Source organism: Papio anubis, chromosome 8 (assembly GCF_008728515.1).
Source record: "Papio anubis isolate 15944 chromosome 8, Panubis1.0, whole genome shotgun sequence".
Lineage (NCBI taxonomy): Eukaryota > Metazoa > Chordata > Mammalia > Primates > Cercopithecidae > Papio > Papio anubis.
In genome coordinates, this window is record NC_044983.1 from 122,076,548 (window position 1) to 122,092,370 (window position 15,823).

Consider the following 15,823-nt stretch of genomic DNA (forward strand, 5'->3'; position numbering starts at 1 on the left):
CTGAAAAGAATGTATATTCTGTTGATTTGGGGTAGAGAGTTCTGTAGATGTCTATTAGGTCCACTTGGTGCAGAGCTGAGTTCAATTCCTGGATATCCTTGTTAACTTTTTGTCTCATTGATCTGTCTACTGTTGACAGTGGGGTGTTGAAGTCTCCCATTATTATTGTATGGGAGTCTAAACCTCTTTGTAAGTCTCTAAGAACTTGCTTCATGAATCTGGGTGCCCCTGTATTGGGTGCATATATATTTAGGATAGTTAGCTCTTCCTGTTGAATTGATCCCTTTACCATTATGTAATGGCCCTCTTTGTCTCTTTTGATCTTTGATGGTTTAAAGTCTGTTTTATCAGAGACTAGGATTGCAACCCCTGCTTTTCTTTGTTTTTCATTTGCTTGGTAGATCTTCCTCCATCCCTTTATTTTGAGTCTATGTATGTCTCTGCATGTGAGATGGGTCTCCTGAATACAGCAAACTGATGGGTCTTGATGCTTTATCCAATTTGCCAGTCTGTGTCTTTTAATTGGACCATTTAGCCCATTTACATTTAAGGTTAATATTGTTATGTGTGAACTTGATCCTGTCATTGTGATATTAGCTGGTTATTTTGCTCGTTAGTTGGTGCAGTTTCTTCCTAACATCGATGGTCTTTACATTTTTGCATATTTTTGCAATGGCTGCTACCGGTTGTTCCTTTCCATGTTTAGTGCTTCCTTCAGGATCTCTTGTAGGGCAGGCCTGGTGGTGACAAAATCTCTAAGCATTTGCTTGTCTGTAAAGGATTTTATTTCTCTTTCAGTTATGAAACTGAGTTTGGCTGGATATGAAATTCTGGGTTGAAAATTCTTTTCTTTAAGAATGTTGAATATTGGCCCCCACTCTCTTCTGGCTTGTAGAGTTTCTGCCGAGAGATCTGCTGTTAGTCTGATGGGCTTCCCTTTGTGGGTAACCCAACCTTTCTCTCTGGCTGCCCTTAACATTTTTTCCTTCATTTCAACTTTGGTGAATCTGGCAATTATGTGTCTTGGAGTTGCTCTTCTCGAGGAGTATCTTTGTGGCATTCTCTGTATTTCCTGAATTTGAATGTTGGCCTGCCTTACTAGGTTGGGGAAGGTCTCCTGGATGATATCCTGAAGAGTGTTTTCCAACTTAGTTCCATTTTCCCCCTCACATTCAGGCACCCCAATCAGACGTAGATTTGCTCTTTTCACATAATCCCATACTTCTTAAAGGCTTTGTTCATTTCTTTTTCCTCTTTTTTCGTTAGACTTCTCTTCTCACTTCATTTCATTCATTTGATCCTCAATCGCTGATACTCTTTCTTCCAGTTGATCGAGTCGGTTACTGAAGCTTGTGCATTTGTCACGTATTTCTCGTGTCATGGTTTTTATCTCTGTCAGTTCGTTTATGGCCTTCTCTGCATTGATTATTCTAGTTATCCATTCTTCCATTCTTTTTTCAAGATTTTTACTTTCTTTGCACTGGGTACGTAATTCCTCCTTTATGTCTGAGAAGTTTGGTGGACTGAAGCCTTCTTCTCTCAACTTGTCAAAGTCATTCTCCATCCAACTTTGATCTATTGCTGGCAATTAGCTGTGTTCCTTTTGAGGGGGAGATGTGCTCTTATTTTTTGAATTTCCAGCTTTTCTGCCCTGCCTTTTCCCCATCTTTGTGGTTTTATCTGCCTTTGGTCTTTGATGATGGTGATGTACTGATGGGGTTTTGGTGTGGGTGTCTTTTCTATTTGTTAGTTTTCCTTCTAACAGTCAGGACCCTCAGCTGTAGGTCTGTTGGAGATTGCTTGAGGTCCACTCCAGACCCCATTTGCCTGGGTATCAGCAGTGGAGGCTGCAGAAGATAGAATATTGCTGAACAGCAAGTGTTCCTGTCTGATTCTTGCTCTGGAAGCTTTGTCTCAGGGTGTACCCCGCTGTGTGAGGTGTGGGATATCTGTCTGCGCCTAGTAGGGGATGTCTCCCAGGTAGGCTACTCAGGAGTCAGGGGACCCATTTGAGCAGGCAGTCTGTCCGCTCTCAGATCTCAACCTCCGTGTTGGGAGATCCACTGCTTTCTTCAAAGCTGTCAGATAGGGTCATTTGCATCTGAAGTGGTTTCTGCTGCTTTTTGTTTAGCTATGCCCTGTCCCCAGAGGTGGAGTCTACAGAGACAGGCAGGCCTCCTTGACCTGCTGTGCAGTTTGAGCTTCCCAGTGGCTTTGTTTACTTACTTAAGCCTCAGCAATGGCGGGTGCCCCTCCCCCAGTCTTGCTGCTGCCTTGCAGTTAGATCACAGGCTGCTGTGCTAGCAATGAGGGAGGCTCCATGGGTGTGGGACCCTCCCAGCCAGGTGTGGGATATAATCACCTGATGTGCCGTTTGCTAAGACCCTTAGTAAAGCATAGTATTAGGGTGGGAGTTACCTGATTTTCCAGGTGTTGTGTGTCTCAGTTCCCCTGGCTAGGAAAAGGGATTCCCTTCCCCCTTGCGCTTCCCAGGTGAGGCGATGCCTCGCCCTGCTTCAGCTCTCGCTGGTCGGGCTGCACCAGCTGACCAGCACTGATTGTCTGGCACTCCCCAGTGAGATGAACCTGGTACCTCAGTTGAAAATGCAGAAATCATCCATCTTCTATGTCGCTTGCGCTGGGAGCTAGAGACTGGAGCTGTTCCTATTCGGCCATCTTGCTCCGGGTCCCGTGCCCAGCCAATTTTTAATTTTTTTTTGCAGGAATGAGGTCTCACTATGTTGACCAGGCTGGTCTTAAACTCCTGAGCTCAAACGATCCTGCTGCCTTGGCTTCCCAAAGTGCTGGGATTACAGGCATGAGCTACTGTGCCCAGCCTTATAGGTACTTCTTACAAAAGAGCATATATGTGTGGGTGTGCATATACATACATACATATATACATGTAAATATTGGACACTAGTAATTTATTTTTATTTTATTTTTTTAATTTTTTATTATTTTTTTAAATTATTTTTTATTATACTTTAAGTTCTAGGGTACATGTGCATAACGTGCAGGTTTGTTACATATGTATACTTGTGCCATGTTGCTGTGCTGCACCCATCAACTCGTCAGCACCCATCAACTCGTCATTTACATCAGGTATAACTCCCAATGCAATCCCTCCCCCCTCCCCCCTCCCCATGATAGGCCCCGGTGTGGGACACTAGTAATTTAAAAAATAATTTACCAATAAAGATGTACTGCCATAACATTTGGAGATCACCACTCCAGAGGATGCAGATCCGAATTCTCAGTATCTACAGAGACTCAATCTCTTGGCATGAGTTTGAAACCTCTGCTTCTCTTGTCAACTATGAAGACTGTATCCCATGCTATTGGCTGGGCTGTTACTCTAAAATGGTAGGCATGTACAAAAATAAATCTAGATGTATGCTTAAATATTGACAAAAATTAACTTGGAATGTATCACAGACTTAAATGTAAAATGCAAAACTATGAAACTCCTACAAGATAACATAGGAGAAAATCTAGATGACCATGGGTTTGACGATGATTTTTTAGCTATGACACCAAAGGCATGATCTATGAAAGAGATAATCAATAGCTGGACTTTATTAGAATTAAAATTTTCTGCTCTGCAAAAGATGCTGTCAAGAGAATGAAAAGGCAAGCCACAGACTGGGAACAATATTTTCTAAAGACATATGTGATAGAGGATGTTACTTAAAATATACAAAGAACTCTTACACACACACACCGAAAAAAAAAAAAACAACCTAATTTAAAAACAGGCCAAAGACCTGAACAGACACCCCACTAAAGAAGATATACAGATGGAAATCAGCAAATGAAAAGATGCTTCACATTGTATGTTATCAGGGCAATGCACATTAAAACAAAAATAGGATATCACTATACACTCAGAATGGCCCAAATACAGAACACTAACAACCCCAAATACTGGTGAGGATGTGGAGCACCAGGAGTTCTCATTGATTGCTGATGGAAAGACAAAATGGTATAGCCATTTTGGAAGATGGCTTGACAGTTTCTTATAAAACTAAACATACTATGACCATGCAATCTGGCAATCATACTCCTTGGTATTTGCCCGAAATAGTTGAAAAAGGATGTCTACACAAAAACCTGCATATGGCTGTTAATAGCAGCTTTATTTCAAATTCTCAGAACTTGGAAGCAATTGAGATGTCCTTTAGTGGGTCAATTAATAAATAAACTGTGGTATATCCAGACAATGAAATATTGTTCAACACTAAGGGGAAATGAACTATCAAACTGTGAAATGACATGGAGGAAACAAATGTCTATTACTCTGTGAAAGAAGCCAATCTGAGAAGGTTACATATTATGTGATTACATTATATGATATTCTGAAGAAAGCAAAACTGTGGAGGCAGTGAGATCAGTGGTTTCCCAGAGTTGATGGGGAGGGAGGGATGAATAAGCAGAGCACAGAGAATTTTTAGGGCAGTGAAGATACTCCATATGATACTGTAAGTATGGATACAGCATAGATTTGTCCGAATGCATAGAATGTAAACCCTAATGTATGTTTTGGACTTTGTATGATAAAGATGTGTCAGTGTAAGTTAATCAATTGTAGCAAATGTACCACTGCAGTGGGGATTGTTGATACTGGGGAAGAATAGGTATGTGTGTGTGGAGGGACCATACGGGAAATCACTACCTTTCCCTCAATCTTCCTTTAGGTTAGATTTAAGCTTAAATCTAATCTTTAAAAATGAAGTCCTCAGCCGGACGTGGTGGCTCACGCCTGCAATCCCAGCACTTTGGGAGGCCGAGGCGGGTGGATCATTTGAGGTCAGGAGATAGAGACCAGCCTGGCCAACATGGTGAAACCCTGTCTCCACTAAAAATACAAAAATTAGCTGGGAGGTAGTGGTGTAGGCCTGTTGTCCCAGCTACTTGGGAGACTGAGGCAGGAGAATCGCTTGAGCCCGGGAGGTGGAGGTTGCAGTGAGCTGAGATCGTGCTACTGCACTCCAGTCTGGGCGACAGAGTGAGGCCCTGTCAAAAAAAAAAAGAAAAAAAAAATCCTTGAAAAAATTTTTTAAAAATTAATTCCCATGTACCTTTAATTCAAGAATGATGATTAAATTAGAATGTTTTATATTTTGAAAGAAGAAAAAATAGTTAGCATGCCCAAGAACCACACCATAGTCACCAGCTGTGAAACTGGTTCCCGAAAAAAACTGTGGGAAAAAGGCTCACTACCTTAAAAGGGTTTTACTAAATTTATTGGAGGAGAGAAAGCAAAGGAAGGATGTTAATGAGGTTTCTGGAGTCTGGATAAATGCAGGTAATTATATGCAGGGGCTTTATTCATTTGGGAATGTAGGTGACATAATTGTTCAGGGTTGGTGGTCAGAGCTGGGTGGAGGTTTCAAAGTAAATCTTGAAGGATCAGTTGCTTGATGTTATTTACAGCACCAAGAAGGTGATCCATTTTAAGAATAAACTGAGCAACTCAGTGTCAAATTAATAGGTTTTCAGAGAATTCCTTACATTAGTTTCCTCAGGTTGCTGTAATAAACTCCCACAAACCTGGTGGCTTAAATAAACAGAAGTTTATTTTCTCACAGTTCTGAAGGCCAGAGGGCTGAAATCTGGGTGTCGGCAGGGCTGCACTGCTCCCAGTTTCTAAGGGAGAATCTGCTCCTGCCTCTTACCTTCTCGTGACTGTCGGCATCCCTTGGCTTGTGGCTGCATCTTTCTCCACTGTGTCATCACCTCACCTTCTCTTTTGTGTGTGTGTCTCCTCTAAACAACCTTTCTCTCTGCTTTATAAGGATACTTGGGATAGTAATTAGGTCCACACAGCTAATCTAGGATTAACCTCTCCTCTCAAAATGCTTAATTTAATCCCATCTTTTGCCCTATAAGTTGTTATCCACTCTTTTGCCATAGAAAGGAATATTTACAGGTTCCAAAGATTTGATATGGACATCTTTTGGGAGATATATCCAGTTGAATATTCATGTTTATCCAGAAACTCAGAATGTGATCTTATTTAGAAAGAGGATCTTTGCAGATGGAATTTGTTAAAATGAGGTCATACTGCATTAGGGAGGGCCGTAATTCAGTGACTGGTGTCCTTATAAGAAGAGAAAACATCCCAGCACTTTGGGAGGCTGAGGTGAGAGGATTGCTTGATCCCAGGAGTTTGAGACCAGCTGGGGCAACACAGCAAAACCCTGTTTCTACTAAAAATACAAAAAAATTAGCCAGGCATGGTGGTGTGCACCTGTGGTCCCAGCTACAGGGAGGCTGAGGTGGGAGGATTGCTTGTGCCTGGGAGGTCGAGGATGCAGTGAGCCGTGATTGTGCCATTGCACTCCAGCCTAGGCAACCCAGTGACACCCTGTCTCAAAAAAAAAAAAAAAAAAAAGGGAAGAAAACAGAGACACAGAAACACACAGGGGAAACATCCTTTCATGGTGACAACAGATTGGAGTGACACACCTACAAGCCAACAGATGCTAAGGCATGCTGGAAGTCACCAGAAGCCGGGAAGAGGAAAGAAAGGGTCTTCAACAAGAGCCGTCAGAGACTCCAGGGCCTGCCCACACCTTGATTTTGGACTTCTGGACTTCAGAGCTGAGGGAAACTAGATTTATGTTTTTACTAAACCACCCAGTTTGTGGTAATTATGGCAGCCCTAGGAAACTAATACAGGAAGGCATTTCTTGCCTTACTACATTCAAGAACAACAAATTTCATCATCCTGGGAAACCGTTAGTGGAAAAGTCAAATGATATTAATAAAGAGCTTGGATTTAAAATTCTGAATCTGCATGGCTGACTCTAGTTTTCACCAGTCTCATCTACAGCCTCTACCTCTTGAAGACCATTCTTGCCCCCTAGCAAATCCAGTCTTTTCAGATGACTGAGCCAGCATGACTGGCATTGTAATTTGTTTGATCTTCACCCCACCTGAATTCACCTGAAGCTCTGGTGGGCAGCACCTGTGTTCTCTTCTTCTCTGCTGCCTTCTCTGGCATTTCAAACTTGTTCCAGCACAGGTAGCAGCAACCTGGAATTGCCTATGTGAGTAACTCTTGACTAATGAAGAGTAAAAGTTAGCAAGTCAATGCCTCATCTTTTTTTCCCTAGTGGCTTAATTCTGAGATGCATTTTTTTTTTTCCTAAAAAACATGCTGTTTTATTTTCCTAATTCCTTCACTTATATTTCTTGCTATCACCTCCTATGTTAGGCCATTGTTGCTTTACTATAAAGAAATACCAGAGGCTGGGCACAGTGGCTCAAGCCTGTAATCCCAGCACTTTGGGAGGCCGAGACGGGCAGATCACGAGGTCAGGAGATCGAGACCATCCTGGCTAACAAGGTGAAACCCCGTCTCTACTAAAAAACACAAAAAAATTGCCAGGCGAGATGGCGGGTGCCTGTAGTCCCAGCTACTCGGGAGGCTGAGGCAGGAGGATGGCGTAAACCTGGGTGCAGTGAGCTGAGATCTGGTCACTGCACTCCAGCCTGGGTGACAGGGCGAGACTCCGTCTCAAAAAAAAAAAAAAAAAAAAAAGAAAAAGAAAAAGAAATACCAGAGACTCGGTAAATAATAAAGAAGAGAGGTTTAATTGGCTCATTGTTCTTCAGGGTATACAGGAAGCATGGTGCCAGCAGGTGCCACTGATGAGGGCCTCAGGAAACTTACAATCATGGTGGAAGGTGAAGGGGAAGGAGGCGTGTCACATTGTGAGTGTGACAGCAAGAGAGAGGGGGAGGAGGTGCCACTCACTTTAAACAACCAGATCTTGCATGAACTCAGAGTGAGAACACACTTATTATCATGAGGACAGCACCAAGCTATTCATGAGGGGTTCAATCCTGTGACCCAAACACCTCCCACCAAGCCTCACCCCCAACACTGAAGATTACATTTTTTTTTTTTCCACCCAGGCTGGAGTGCAGTGGCATGATCTTGGCTCACTACAACCTCCACCTTCTGGGTTGAAGTGATTCTCCTGCCTCAGCCTCCTGAGTAGCTGGAATTACAGGTGCCCGTCACTATGCCCAGCTAATTTTTTTTGTATTTTTAATAGAGATGGGTTTTCCCCATGTTGTCCAGGCTGGTCTGGAACTCCTGACCTCAGGTGATCCACCGGCCTCAGCCTCCCAAAGTGCTGGGATTACAGGCATAAGCCACCACACCCAGCCTGAAGATTACATTTCAACATGAGATTTGGAGGGGACACATGTCAAAACCATATCACCTCCCAAGTAGACTACACATCCCAAGTCCCTGTCTCAAGGTCTGCATTTGAGGGATCCCTGAGAGACCCACACAGCACTGGAGTCTGCTAGGTCCAGCCCTCATTCTGTCTGTGGCCCCTCTTTCTCTTCTCCATAGAATGAGCAACTGTGGCCTCAACTGCTGTTGCTGTGCCTCCTGGCCTGGCCCCTCATACACCCCTAGCCCCCTTCACAGCATTTTACAGATATTTTGCACAAGTTAAGAAAGAGACAGCTTGTAAGGAGCCACACCTGTAACACCACCCATGCACCATTTCCCCCTTTCCCTCTGTTGGAGCCAGTCAGGCAGGAAATTACAGAGACGTTCTGATTGGGTAACAGTTCCAGCCTCTTAGCTATGCTAGAGTTCATATGATCATATTCCTAGTGGCTGATAAAAAGCTCTGTTTTTCAGCTTGCTTCAGTCCTTTTTTCCACATTCACCTTAAAGCTAAAAAATATATAGCAAATATAGCTGGGCTGAAGAACATGCTGAGGCACTAGTTATTCTTTTTCCTCTTCAGATCCACCCTCCTCTGTGCCCTGGAGGCTGAGCATGTGTACTGCATTTCCCAGCATGCTTTGCCTTCTCGCATCTGGTTGGGTTTAGCCAATAGACCTCCACATGCAGTGGTTGTCACAGCCTTTCCCAGTTGCTATTCCCTGGGTGCTTCACTATTTCTTAACGGTGTTCCCATCTTTGGTACAAGGGATGTTCATAAAATTCTTCTTAGTTAAAACTTTCAGAGTTCCGTTTATTTCCTTCCAGAATGCAAATACAATATAAAATTGTACTGACCAGTACAGTATAAAAACCATGCCACTTTCTCGTAATATTGTCTGAGAAAAGTTCCTTAATGTTTAGATTTGTAAAATGGGCATTCTGGTACTTCTTTGTCAGGGTCGTTGTGAGGACATGCAATTAATATTGGTTTTACTTTTTTTTCTTTCATTCTGGCTCCCATAAAAGAAGCCACAGCCAAAACAGGATTAATAAGCACTGAAATAAGCATATATCTTATCTCCCAACTTACATCACAGCATTGTTTTGTTATGTGTGTTTTTTTTATTTGATGTGAAAACAATTATTTCATGTTGAGTTTGACACTTTCTCTTGTCCTAATACCAACATTTTCAAAAAATACTGACATTTTCAAACAATGAAATTAACTGTTGCCCAGTTTCCTTCTGATTGAGAGCCTGCCTTTATTCAGCCTGGTACAAATGCTTGAGAAAGCATGCTATTCTAACTAGTAGAAGAGGAGCTCAGTGGGACTCTGTGTCTGCTGCTCCATTCACTGTAGAGGTTCAAGTGTGTGTCTGTCTATAAAAATAGCTTGCTGGACATAACTTACACCCCAAACCCTATATCTCCATAAATAACCCCTGGCAGTTTCATTACAGCCTGGGGCACCCCAGCTAACACTGGCAGCTAACTTAACTCCAATCAATCTTTCTAATGCCTTTCATGGTTTGGTTTCATTAAGACCCAAGGCCATCACTCACCCAGTGCCTGCTCAGCCACCATGTTGATTTGTGTCTCCTTATTGTGTGAATGAATATGCATCCCAGAAGACTTGAGATTTCCTCAGGAAGACAGTGCTGCTGAGTGTTCCCTATTTATTGCTTAGTACAAGAATATATATTACCTTTTATTATATGCCCATTAGATGGTAAAATCTGGTGAGGGATTTCTATTGGAGGGTAGTGAGCACAATTACAAATTTGGAAATGATGTGAAATATACCCTTGCAAGGATATTCAATGATTTATCAAATGCTTTTTTTTTCTGGTGACATGGATTAATTCATAGCCTATGTGAGATCATTAGGTTCCCTTTTGCCCTGACCCCCTTATTTCTGCTTTTTAGGCTTTGTTTAACTCTTATTTATGCCCCAGTATATAGCCAAGAATTGGCCAACTTGAATGAAAAAGGGACTGCTCCTAGCCCTGCGGTAAAACCCCAGGAAAACCAGGGTTTCTCTCTCATTTTCTGTGTAGAATTTGAGGTAAATATCCAAGTATTGAGAGACAGAAGAGAGAGATGAAATTTAAAAGATGCTTCTCTGAGAGAGTAACCAGGAACTACCTCATCTGGCTCAGCACAATTACCTGCAATGTGGTCGCCTCAGCCTGCCCCCAACACCGTTCCCTTATAAAATCTGGAGGCGAGAAAAATTGGTACTTAAGTTAAAGCTTCAACCAAGCAGTTTTTGATTACATAGCTAGAATTTACTCAGCAAATCCTAATGGTTCACACTAACCTTGGCAGGGTCTCACTGGCCATATTTTCACAGTTGACTTATTTTTGAATAATTTCTGCAACAAATTAGATATGGAAAGCTTTTCCTTGGACCTCAGTCATGCATTTTTTGTCTTTGTTTCTCTTTTCTTTTTCTTTCTTTCTTGCTTGCTTTGTCGCTTACTCTCTTGCTTTCTTGCTTTTCTTGCTTTCTTTTCCCTCTTTACATTATCCCTAAGCCCCTTTGGAATTTTTATCATAAAAGCCACAGGAGATGCTACTCAGCGTTTTTGCCTTCAACTGTGTGTCCATAGTGGATTTTAATAGGTAGACTGAAATAGGTTTAACCAGTGCTCACTCAAGGCGTAATTGAGAGGTGGATGGAACTTATCTTCCCAGCTGTATCCCCTCCCTCTAATTTCTCTCTTAGCTTGTGTCAGCAATAAACTCACCCTTACCTGTCACCTCTATCCCTTCCAGATCCCTAGTGGCCTTATGCAGTCTACTTGGTTTATTGCTTTCTGCTCCAGTCCCTTGCCTCTATGCATCACACACACATAAACCTTGATTTGCATCAGTCTTTATAATCTCCACGACAAAAATGAAATGAAACAAGTAAGAACAACAACCCCTTCTCGTCCCTCTGCTTTCTGAATCAATGATTTATGACGTGTGTGTGTGTGTGTGTGTGTATGTGTGTGTGTGTGTGTGTGTGTTGGATACCTTGGGATGATGGAGAAATAAAATCAGAATCTCTGGTAAGGAAGGATAGCTTGAAAGAGTATACTCAGCATTATGATTTTACATTTAGAAAATAGAGGAAAACTCTTTGTTTTCTTGTATAAGTTACATAATATAAAAAAGGCTTGCCAAAACCTGGACAGACACCAAGAAAGTATTCTATTTTATATTTAAAAAATTACGAAGTGCAAACGTGACTTAGAAACAGCAGAGAAAGAAGGACAGTGGTTATTTACCATTGTACAAAGGAAGGGTGTGGTATCACAGTTCCTTGGAGAAGGGATCAACATTACAAAGGAGGCTTATAAAGATTTTGTTTGCCGATTTCACAAATGGAATCTGCTTGGCTAATAAGTTACACCTTCATCATAGCCTGGCTGTAACATTTATTAATAAAGCAGTTTGATGCTGAAGGCTGGAATAACAGAAGTGATGGCAGGTGGGAAACTGGGCCAATTTTCTGATTTGTGGCTTCAGGGTGTGAGAAGGTTTCTCTCACAAGCTTAGAGATGAACAAAATGTCAAACACATGTCTTCTTTCCCTCGGTTTAAGATTTCTTGCCCCATGTTGAAATATAAGTATCCTTAGGGGCTGTAGTTCTTTTAGACAAGCCTTAGTCACCAGCACCTCAGAGCTGACAGGATTCTCTTTCTAAGAGAAAAATTATGTGGCAGAGCAAGGAGAGTGTATTAGGACAGTGAGCAACTGAAAGAGGGAAAAGGAGGTGTCATAATTTGTGTTTTAGCACCAGTACTTCCCGGACCCTTGTATCCTTACCTGTTGCCATCTAACCTAGTAGTTCTTCCCTTAAAAGGGGTAGAGTCAGGGGAAAATCTTCATGACACTGGATTTGGCAATGATTTCTTCGCTATGATACCAAAAGCATAGGCAACAAAAGAAAAAATAGATAAATTAGACTTCATCAAGGTTAAAAACATTTGTGTATTAAAGGACACAATCAACAGAGTGAAAAGTCAACCCATAGAATGGGAGAAAATATTTTCAAATAATGTATTTGATAAAGATTAATATTCATAATATATAAAGAACTTCAACTGAACAATAACAACAACAAAATGAAATGTCTCAATTAAAAAATGGGAAAACTATTTCAATAGACGTTACTCCAAAGAAAATATACAAATGATCAGGAAGCACATAAAACATGCTCAAAATCATTAATCATTAGAGAAAATGCAAATCAAATTCACAACGAGATACCACCTTACACTCACTAGGATGGCTAACATCAAAAAACTGGAAGATAACAAGTGTTGGTGATGATGTAGAGGAATTAGAACCCCTGTGCATTGCTGTTAAGAATGTAAAATGGTATTCCTCCTCTGGAAATTGATATGATAGTTATTTAAAAAATTAAATAGAGAAAAAGGGCTTCTGTCATGAGTGGCCTATGTAGGGCAACCAGACTGCTCTTCATGCAAAATTGACATCAAGAGCTTTCAGAAGCATATTTCTTTTTTGGAAGTTGGGCAGCTGGTAATCCTTGGTCTTGGCTCATTATTAAAAGAAAAAATTAAACAGCATTGCCATATGATCTGGCAATTTCTCTTCAGGGTATACACCACAAAGATTTGAAAACAGATGACTCAAACAGGTATTTGTACATCCACGTTCCTGGCAGTATTATTCACAATTACCAAAAGGTGGAAGCAACTCACATGTTTATTGGTGGATGAATGGATAAACAAAATGTGGTATAAACATACAATGGAATATTATTCATCCCTGAAAAAGAAGGGGATTCTAACACATGCTTCAGCATGGATTGACCTTGAACAAATTATGGTATCAAGAGATTACCTGATTATGGTATCAGGTAAAGAGGATTTTCCTTCCCCTTCCTTCTGAAAGTTTGGTAATTTGAGTCTATAAAACAAACTGACAATAGACAGATTAACAGGAGAAAAGACATACAAATTATTTATGGGCAAATGTACAGGAACCACAAAATGTAAGACTCAAAGAAGAACCAGATGACTGAGGTGTTTATACTGTACTTATGGCTTCAAGACCACTGTGTTCTCATGTCAAAGTTCACTGATGGTTCTGTCAGTAAAAATTTCACCTCAGTTCATAGAATGTTAAATTGAATGAAAACTTAGAGATTATATAGTCCAATTCTGAATGTGAAAACTGAGGTTCCTTCAAAGATGATAACCTCAGGGATGGTTCTTTTGACAGACTCTAAGCTGGATGGTTCTAAGAGAATTACAGAATGATGAGTGTTTCTGCCCCTAACCTCTGGGTTTACTAAACAGAGCATTTATTCTTGATCCCTGCCTTTTAACTGAGCCAGACAAGTCTAGGACCCATAGAAGAGGAAATTTATGGGCCTATGAATCTTCATTTGCTGTTCTGGAGAGCATAATTATGACCTTTGATTTAGACATTCCCCAGAGATGCAGCTGAGCTGGTGCTAATAGCCCTTAGCTATTCACTGGGACATCATTTCTTCCCATCAGGACATTAATTCCGAGGAATGCTTTGGTTTCTCAACTGGCAATTTCCATCACTCATTTCATGACTAGTAATTAATATTCACTAAGAACTCATGGGGCATCTAATCCTTCCCAATATTGGTTAAGTATCTATTGTCAGCAAGAGAGTTAGACTTGGAGCCCAAAGTCCTAGTTTAAGTTTTGGGTCATCTCATTCAAAATTTATTTACAAGTCATGCCAATTATTTATCCTAATCACCTGATACACATGCATGTGTGCATACACATACACACACATACACACACACTCCAAGAAACAAAAAAACAAGCCCGAGTACGGGGGTTTACGCCTGTAATCCCAACACTTTGGGAGGCCAAGGTGGGCAGATCACCTGAGGTCAGGAGTTCAAGACCAGCCTGGCCAACATGGCAAAATCCCGTCTCTACTAAAAATACAAAAATTAGCTGAGCATGGTGATGCGTGCTGTAATCCCAGTTACTCCAGAGGCTCAGTCAGGAGAATCGCTTGAACACAGGAGGTGAAAGTTGGAGTGAGCCGAGATCACACCACTGCACTCCAGCCTGGGCAACACAGTGAGACTCTGTCTCAAAAGAAAAAAAAAAAAGCCAGGCTCAGTAGCTCACACCTGTAATCCCAGCACTGTGGGAGGCCGAGGCTGGCAGATTACCTGAGGTCAGGAGTTCAAGATCAGCCTGGCCAACGTGGTGAAACCCTGCCTCTACTAAAAATATAAAAATTAGCAGGGTGTGGTGGCGGGCACCTGTAATTCCAGCTACTTGGGAGGCTGAGGCAAGAGAATCCCTTGAACCTGGGAGGCAGAGGTTGCAGTGAGCTGACACCATGCCATTGCACTCTAGCCTGAGCAACAGGAGCAAAACTCCATCTCAAAAAAAAAAAAAAAAAAAAAGAAAAAGAAAGAAACATATACACAGACTTTTGAAACAAAAGCACTCCATATTTTGGTATTACTTTAGTATTTTCTCATTGAGTCTACTCCACTTGATGCTGTTTCAATCTCTTAGACTTCATTTTGTTTTTATTATTGTTTTTAATGGTAGTCAAAATCACTTTAACTGATTTTTAACCTACAGATTGGAAAACACTATACAATTTCAAAACAAAGAAAGATCAACTCTATATTTGTAAGCGCATTTTAAAAGCAGCGCTATGTAATTAATTCTTAGGAACAACTGCTATATATAAGTATATGTAGAGAGCTAAGTTTTGTTTACTTATCTGCTTTGGGTGTTGGTGGGCTCCGTAGGTGTTTTAATCACCATTTCGCAAGTGTGAAAACTCAAGTTTGGAGAAATCCAAGGCCACATAACTGGCAAGTGGCAGAGGCTGGGTGGAAACCCAGAGCAGCTGACACCACATTTTATACCCTCTCCACTTTTCTATGCCACAGGCATGTCTATAAGTAAGGTGTTACTGTGTCCTAAAACAATAATCAGGAAGTATTTTGAACAAGAACATTATATTTGATTGTACAAAAAAATCTAGGTTCTAAGTTCTTTCTGCCTAGGACTCTCATATGCTTTTCTAACTTTAGGGCTTGTTGGTATATCACTGCAGATGGAGATCTATACATTTAATCCAAGAACAGAAGATGAGCTACACCTCGCTCACGTCCTTCCTGGTTGGTAGTTTTCTCTGATGGTGGGAACTTGAAACAGCTGGGAGACAGTGTGCTAGTCTCCATGAAGCCTGAGATATTTTAACACCTAAATTTCAATATTCTTATTTTAGCTTCTATCATTAGAAATACCTCCCCACACTCCTTTATTTCTTTCCAAAGACATCTATTAGTGAATGGTTATAAGACACGTTGTTCCTCTCTGTCTTTACCTATAACCATCCGTCCTTGCGGTTCACATGCCTACCATACTAAACTACTTGGAGCTCTCTGATTATGACTTGCCTATTACATTTCCCTTTCTTTGTATGTGCTGTTTCCTCAGCCTAGAAAATCTCCCCTGATTTTTGACTGAAGCACTAGTTACTTCCTCTGAATCCTTCTCTAATGCCTTTGACTGATTTGAGGTTTTGTTTTTTTTTATGCTTCCATTGTGCCATATGTAAATATGTTATCCAGAGTT

At 41.1% G+C, this 15,823-nt stretch overlaps 1 non-coding gene across 1 annotated transcript; it reads left to right on the plus strand.

Annotated features, from left to right (window-relative positions):
- The first annotated feature begins 12,627 nt into the window (after nucleotides 1-12,627).
- LOC116268749 lies at nucleotides 12,628-12,764 on the plus strand. Its single transcript, XR_004175916.1, has one exon. It is a non-coding gene; the product is annotated as a U11 spliceosomal RNA (small nuclear RNA).
- The last annotated feature ends 3,059 nt before the right edge of the window (nucleotides 12,765-15,823 follow it).